This window comes from Carlito syrichta, unplaced genomic scaffold (assembly GCF_000164805.1).
Source record: "Carlito syrichta isolate Samal-C Ts95f unplaced genomic scaffold, Tarsius_syrichta-2.0.1 Scaffold312054, whole genome shotgun sequence".
Classification (NCBI taxonomy): domain Eukaryota; kingdom Metazoa; phylum Chordata; class Mammalia; order Primates; family Tarsiidae; genus Carlito; species Carlito syrichta.
In genome coordinates, this window is record NW_007256150.1 from 1,331 (window position 1) to 9,345 (window position 8,015).

The 8,015-nt window shown below is 45.0% G+C and overlaps 1 long non-coding RNA gene across 1 annotated transcript; it reads left to right on the forward strand.

Moving 5' to 3' along the window:
* The first annotated feature begins 2,189 nt into the window (after nucleotides 1-2,189).
* On the forward strand, nucleotides 2,190-3,694 carry LOC110596663. Its single transcript, XR_002482618.1, has 2 exons — nucleotides 2,190-2,306; nucleotides 3,031-3,694. It is a non-coding gene; the product is annotated as an uncharacterized LOC110596663 (long non-coding RNA).
* Nucleotides 3,695-8,015: the final 4,321 nt, after the last annotated feature.

Consider the following 8,015-nt stretch of genomic DNA (forward strand, 5'->3'; position numbering starts at 1 on the left):
GGCCTCCCAAAGTGCTGAGATTACAAGTGTGAGCCACTGCACTCAGCTGGGTTCCTTGGTTTCTAAGATTGGAGGATGTGTGGTACAGTGGTTCTGGCCTCAGGATCTGGGTTTAAATCCGTTTTGACCCTGTGCTTTGTGCTTTTAATGCTTGGGACAGATGCCAACGTTTTTAAAATGCAGAGGAAGGAGGGGATACTGAAGATTAAAGGATTTATTATACTTTGATATTGAACCTTTAGCAGTGAATACACATATCAAAAGTTCTCTCATATCATGTACCTGTAACCAGAATTTTGTACTGACTTTTCCTTATGGTGATTTTCATCACTGTAACTGGGTTGTGCAGAAGACATGCTTTTCCTCAAAGCCTCTGGAGTTGAACTCTCACTTCTGACTGATTCATTGGAAAAAAAAAAAAAACGCTGTCAATGTGTTTCAGGCAGACAGCTGTTCTGTTTTGATTTGAATCATTTACACCGCATCAGTTTTGCTTCCAATGTTTAATTTCACAGCAGTTTTCTCTAGCTCAGAGGCAGCTAAACTTGCTTTAGTAATATAAATACCCCTAATTAGTTTGACTATATTGGGTAATCCCATAAATTTGACAGTCTGTGCACTAAAGTGAAAACAAAAGCTGTCTGAAACCACTGATGTAAGACTGTGCTAAAATCAGTGAATTGTTGAAGTCTGAGGCCCAGTAATATTCTCCTCTATATAGGTAACACTTCTAGCTGTGGCAGCAGCTTACGTGTTCTTGTGATAACCCCTGTTGGTCAATCAGTTGTATTTTCAATTAGCTGTGTCACTGACACTTCTTAAGTATTGTGGTAGTCCCTAAAGAGATTAGTATTCCAAACTCCTGTCTCAGATACTGTGAGAGATTAGTATTCCAAACTCTTATGTAGAAGAGTTCACTCTAACATAGCTTTTGAAAAGTTAAGAAGGTTTGGATTCTGCCATTTTTGTCTAGTAGTATTATTTCTTTGGATTTTGTTTCAAGCAAAATTAATTTTATTAAGAGACTACTGGTGGATGGATTGCAAGGGAATTTAGTCTGTACCTTGGGGTAGACAATCCATGAATGGGCTTTGGGAGGTCTGTGAACACCCCCTCCCCACGCTGAAATTATGTGCAAATAGGTGTAATGCTTGCACAAATTTGTAGGGGTTTTTGGTTATTTATTTATTTTAATAGATAATGAGGTGTTGTTATATTGCCCAGGCTGGTCTCGAACTCCTGGATTCAAGTGATCTTCCCGCCTCAGCCTCCCAGAGTGCTTACACAAATTGGTACAAATGTGTATACATTAATCTCAAGAAAGAATGCAAAGCTTTAATCAGTTTCTCAGAGGTTTATGACTCCCCAAGGTTTAAGGGCCCCACTGGTTTTTGAGGAGTCATAAGCAGTGAAAATGCTTAGGTCTGTTTCTGCTGAAAAAAATCCTCTGTTTTGTGAGTTCTAAGAGTCTCAGTTACCAGCTCACTGCCAAAGAAGCCTTCTCCTGCACTTCCTTCACTTTGTGTAGGGTTTCCAATGCTGCTTCCTTCCTGCCATCATCTCACATGTCCCAGGCACTCACACAGAGACTGAAAGAGGTTAGTGTTGTAGTGGGAGGATTCCTGGGATCTGTGAAACATGGGGACAGTCCTGGCTTTGCTCCAGGTGAGCCATGTGTCCTTGGGCCAGCTGGTTTTCTTCTCTGGGCCTCATCTGCATTCATAGATGTCAGTTTCTGATAAGATAGTCTGCAGGGTTCCTTTCAGCTCCAGAATGTGATGTTCCTAAAAGGGGCAACTTTGTAGTAATCATATTATGTTGATTCTGGAAAAATGCAGGAGTTGATGAAACCATTTACGCATTTGGGCTTAAGTGGATTAAGAATTAGTTTCTGGATTGCTTGAGTCCTTGGGTTCGAGACTCACCCCGGCAACTTGGCGAGACCTCTTCTCTACAATAAATCAAAAAAAAATTAGCCAGGTGTGGTAGCGCGCACCGGTAGTTCCGGCTACTTGGAAGGCTGAGGCAGAAGAATTGCTGGAGCCCAGTAGGTCGAGGCTGCAGTGGCCGGGAGCGTGTCACTGCACTCCAGTCTGGGCGATAGAGTGAGACTCCAACTTAAAAAAAGAATTAGTTTCTTATTCATTTTTGTCCTGTTAATTGTTTTATTGAAAATATATGTGTTTCTTCTGCAGCAAATAGCTAAAGAAAGGCAAAAGCAATATAACTGCCTGACACAGAGGATTGAGCGAGAGAAGAAATTGTTCGTTATTGCACAGAAAATTCAAACACGCAAAGATCTTCTGGTGAGGAGAGAACCTTAGGCTTCTTTTTTTTTTCTTTCTTTCTTTCTTGTAAAGGTCTTAACTTAGACTGGATTTCAGCTGTGTGTAAATCAACCCCGGTGAAAATGTCTGCTCCTCAGGGGCAGTATTTTGAGCCAGTGTCTGTTACCCTGACAGTGTTGAAATGTCCCTTGATTAAGAAGGTAATAAGGGGTTTATTAGTCAGTGCTTTGGAATAGCAAAGGGTAGGATCGAGTAGCATATGAACTTTATAGCTTATGAGCAGCTCCCGTAACATTTAAACAGGTTAACAAAACAGTGCATGTCACTCACTGGTGTTTAAAAATAGACAACATTGTCTAGTTAAATAGCAGAGCTAAGGAATATAAGATGCCTCTTTCATATTATTATCATTCCTTTAAATGTCAGATTTTAGCTTTGCAGATCATTTAGGTCAGCCTTTCTCAACTGGGGTTCCGTGAGAGAATTAAAATTATAATTTTAAATAAAAAAACTATGTGAGCACCTTTCTTCTCAATTTGCCCTAGACTGTACACAGCTAGTACCTAGTACCTAGGGGAGAAGTTAATTCCTTGCATACAGTGGATGCCTAGGACAGTAGGAATGTGTCTCTTCTGAACTCTGAGAAGGGCTGAAATGGGGTTTTCTAATAGATAGTTTATTAATCTTTTAATTTAAAAAACCCTCTCCTACTGTTTATTGATCATCTTTTTATCTTTTGTAGGATAAAACTCAGAAGGTGAAGGTGAAGAAAGGAACAGTAAACTCCCCAGCTATTTACAAATTTCAGAGTCGTCGAAAACGTTGACATGTTATAGATAAGCCCTGTCATTCCACATTGAAAAATATTTTTTTTTGTAACTTCAAATTCCATCAGTTCAAATGGCATGATTTTTTGGTTTGTAACCATAACTTATTGTTGATTTGACATTTGATGTCTTTCTATCAACATTAACTTCCCTTTCCCTCTGTTTTCCTCTGTTAATTGTTTTTGGATTGTGGAATCAGTCTTATTTTTATATACGTCATTTTTTAAAATTAGAAAGTTATAGAATATTACAGCAAATTTGGAAAATGGATTAATTAATTCCTAATTCTGATGCTTAAATTTCAAGAACAAGTATTTATTGGATACTTAACTGTGCTAGGAGCTAGAGCTGTAGAGGTGAGCAATTACTATGAGCATTTGAGCTTATTTCCTCCGTTTTGTAAAGGTACATGTTAGTTTTTGTCTATGTTTTTTGTTTTATAGTTGTAATTATAGTAAACAGTTTTATGTTTTACTTCTTAATTAAATCGGTATCTCTTCCATTTTGTTACACCACAAAATTTTAGAAAGTAACATATGATCACAGTTAAAATTAAAATAAATATTGTTTTTGATGATTGCATGGTGTTTTACCTAGTAGATAAACTGATATTCTCATTCATTCTTTTATTGGCTATCCAGGTTGCTTTGTAAGTTATCCAAGGAGGAATTTTTTCTACTTTATAGAAAGTGGAAAAAGAAGATAGACACTCTTGTAACTAGGAACCCAGCTTTACTGATGAAGCTCAAATCAGAATACACCTGACTCTGTTCCTGCCATCTGCACTCTGTGTCAACTTATGATTCTTAGGCTGTGAATGGCATGGTATAGTCTTTTACCCTAGGAATATGGACCCCAGGGTGTGATGGGCAGCTTCCTTCTCTTCCCAGGGTCTTTCCCTCACCTGCCTACATGGGGATTGTAGGCTGGCCAGTCAGGGCAGGACTGAGCATGCTTAGAACAATGTGGTAGAGGGAACAGCTGTGTGTATTTTTTTTTTGAGTTGGTGTCTCACTCTTGTCACCCAGGTTGGAGTGCAGTAGCACACTCATGGCATCACAGCCTACACCTGCTGGACCTAGGTGACCCTTCCGCCTCAGCCTTCCAAGTAGCTGGAACTACAGACACACGCCACCACGTCTGGCTAGTTTTTGTGATTTATTGTAGAGACGAGGTCTCACCAAGTTGCCCAGGCTGGTCTCGAACCCAGGGGCTCAGGCAGTCCTCTCGCCTCGGCCTCCCAAAGTGCTGGGATTGCAGGCTGAGCCACCACACCCAGCCTGTGTGTGGATTTTAAGGATTAAAAAAAAGAAATTACTATTTTTTTCTTCAGCTGGAGTTGTACTTTGTTGCTCAGGCTGGAGTGCAGTGGCACGCTCACGGCCACTGCAGCCTCGACCTGTAGGGCTCAGGTGATCCTTCCACCTCAGCCTTCCAAGTACTACAGGCGTGTGTCACCACGCCCAGCTAATTTTTTGATTTTTTTGTAAAGATGATGTCTCAGCAAGTTGCTCAGGCTGGTCTTGAACCCGTGGGCTCAGGCAGTCCTCTCACCTTGGCCTCCCAACGTGCTGGGATTATAGGCGTGAGCCACCATGCCTGGCCCCAAAATTATTGCTAATACTTAATAAGTGCCCATGATTATTAGGTTCCTGAACAGGCCTAGAATGAAAACCTGTTTCCCCAGGCTGTACTCAGTGGAATTCAGATCTGGGGGCCCTGAAAAACAGGAAGAAAGGCCAAGGGAGCAGAAGCCAGTTACTTTTGCCTTTAAGAAGTGCTTCCCAGCCTGTGTGCGCAATCCTTTCAGGGGGTGCTGAGATTAGTTAATGCTGATAGTCTTAGGAGACTCAAGTCCCAAGGGAAGAGACTCATCACAGTGATGTTGGACAGAGGAGTGAACAGACTAAGCTGTGATCTGATCTTGGGACATACAGATGGGTATAGCTGCTCTGATTCTGTCTCTTGCCCCTGTTGGGTTGGAAGGTAGGAGAGGATACGGAATGTACCTCAATGTCTTCAGGAAGCATACGTCCACACAAAGCAACCACACATGCTTCATTGCCTCTCATGTTAACAGAAGCACAAGACACATAACAGCTCAGGCCACAGGTATATCTATACACCTTGTGGTACATGGGCACAGTGACACTTGAAGTGGCATGTACACTGGCCAGACGGAGCAGGAACATCCATCCTCTTGGTGTACCATAAGTTCTATGCTAGAGGTAATCAGAGAACTATGAAGGGATGAGGCTAGGTGTCCTGAATTGCTGTTACACTGAGGCCCAAGGATTCTAAGAGAAGAGGTTAGCTGCCCCATGGATTCTGAGAATAGCCAGGGTGTGGCTGCTTTGGTGTTCAGTAGGACCCAAGACTCCTGGCTTCCTGGAAAGAGGACAATATTGTTTGCTTAGGCGTCATCCATCTAGGACTGGGGGGTGGTTTGGGCTGTTGATGGTGCATTGCTCTAGCCGTGCCAAGGGGGCTGTGAATGGCTTGTGGAAGTGGAGGGCTTTTCTCTGAGTCGGGACTTTTGTGGTGTTCAGGTTTCAGACACACCAAGTCTTGAAAGCAGTGAGTAGCTTCATGGTGACACAGAACCCTCTAGTCTAAGAGAGAATCAGCGACCCCGGATCAGTCTTTGTCGGTTACCACATCTTAGGGCCCTTCTGAATAGAACACGAGAGTGTCAAGCCCTAGCTGTATTCTGGAATAGAATAACCTTTTCTCGACTTTGTATGTATTTAGAAGGAACTGACTCCTGGTGTCCGAGTGGAGAAGGGCCCAGCAGGTGGAGCTGCTGCCCCTTCGCTGGGATTAGTTCTCAGGGAGCTGGTGTCCACCCACTTGGCACACTGCTTTTCTCAGAAGCCTTCTTGTACTCAGCTGGTACTTAGTGTGCATTTGTTTATTGAATTTAATGCCGTAGGGGAGAGCTCCCATGCAAAAAACTTGAGATTAGTGTGGCTTCAAGAGGAAGACTGGTCAGGAAAGTGCTTCCTTTCCTATATCTAGTGAGGATCATGTAGGGAGGTATGTCAGAGCCCCACATTTCCCATAGGGTGGTTCTAGCAACAGTGGATGGATCTCCCTCAGTGCAGTCTTGAGCATTTGTTTACAGCTCACTGTCTCTCTCTAAGCTGCTGGCTATGGGGCACTGAACAATTAGAGCTGCACGTCCTCCAGCAGGGAAGGCAGCCAACATACGCAGACTCGCTCTGCCTACCTGTGGAGGCCGGTGAGGCCAGAGCCTGTTGGGACTTGAGACAGTGAGGCAAGTGGGTGTGTGGTGTTGGGCACCCCCCTCGAGCTCTCCTAGTTTCCGGAGCCACATGCACTGGGTATCGGGGAAGGGCAGGCCGAATCTTGGGCGGGAATCCTGGTCCAAAGCCCCAGATGAATGGAGGAATTGAGGGCGGACCTGAAATACCATCCTGAGGCTGAGCCGGTGGGTTTCTTGGGCAGCTGCCTCTGGGGTCAGAGGGTGCGCTCTCTCTAGCCAGCCAGGTCTCCGTAGGGCTGTCTCAGCGGAAAGTACAGGGAAGGAGTAGAGAGAAGCCATGAAACAAAGGCAGGCAGAGCTTCCTTTCCTAAGTCCACTGCTTAGAGTTAGGAGTCTAGAGGGGGTGCCCAGTTCGTGTTTCTGCTTGTTCTTCTCTAACTGCTCTGGTCAGAGGAAAAATTCTCTTCTGCTTTTCAGAATTCCTATACGGAATCTCCTTGTTCCCTGTTCCTGGAAGCATCATCTTCACGTTTGGGAAGTCCTGTCCAATCTGCATTTCTGAGATGTACACCTTGCTCTCTGTCCATCTTGTCTGCTTCACCTGATAGGAGAAGAGCAAACCCCTTGGTGCCAGGGTGGTGGTGCAGTCAGGGGCCTTGTGCTCCTGCAGGCTGGTAGGAGAGGCTGGTCCAGAGGCTGTTTCCAGACAAGAGGAATTTATCCAGGGGACTGTTGTGTTTGGGGGTAAGCAAAGGGTGGGAAGGGAGCCCTTTCCTGTCCCCGTGTCTGTCACCTGATGACCATGCTCAAATCGTAAGTGTTGATGAAACCATGGTGCCTGAGGCAGCTGGGCAGCCCCCCCTGCTCTGAATCAGCCTGACTCATTTACAGCTTTCTCCTAGTTACCCCAAAGGCTTCTTGGAGGTGACAAATGTGGGGGGTTGGTTTCAGGTTTCATGTTTTCACATTACTGGGTGGAAAAAAAAAAACCTTTCCAAACCAAAAAACCAGCTTCTACAGCAGAAACAACTTGTCCCAAGAGCACTGAAAATTTCCCCATCCTCTCTCCTCATCTGCTCAGAGACACTGAGAATGATGACAGTGGGGTTAAGAGGTGGGGGCTGGAACCAGGCCAAATAGAGTGTTAGGGACAGCCCCTTTGGAGGTGGCAGTACCTGCCTTACTGCTTAAAGGCAGAGGAAGACGTTTGCAGGGCCCTCCAGCTCGAGTCTGTGATCTCTGGTGCCCAGAGATGGGTTGCCAGTGCACGGGACAGTCTGCTCAGGGTGGGGAGGGGCCAGGGAAGGACAGGCCATCTCCCATCTCTAGCTAATTTGATCCCAGGAGGTCTGGGACAAGTGTCCCTCCCTCAGAGAGAGCTCTTTAGGTGGAGTGGTAGGTGGGAAGACACAGGGTCCATCTGGCACATGGAGACTGGAGGTAGTATCCCCTCCTGTTACTAGCTGGTAGCATTATAAACCACCCCCCACCCCCCACCAGGGGCAGATGGCCTTCATGGCAGATGGAGACTAGGCAGGCAGTGACTGGATGGGCTTTCCAGTCTCAGCCTGGCCTCTCTGGCTACTAATAAGACAATCAGAGGGACGGTGACAGGGCTGTATGTGTGTGTGTGTGTGTGTGTGTGTGTGTGTGTGTGTGTGTGGGTGTGTGGGG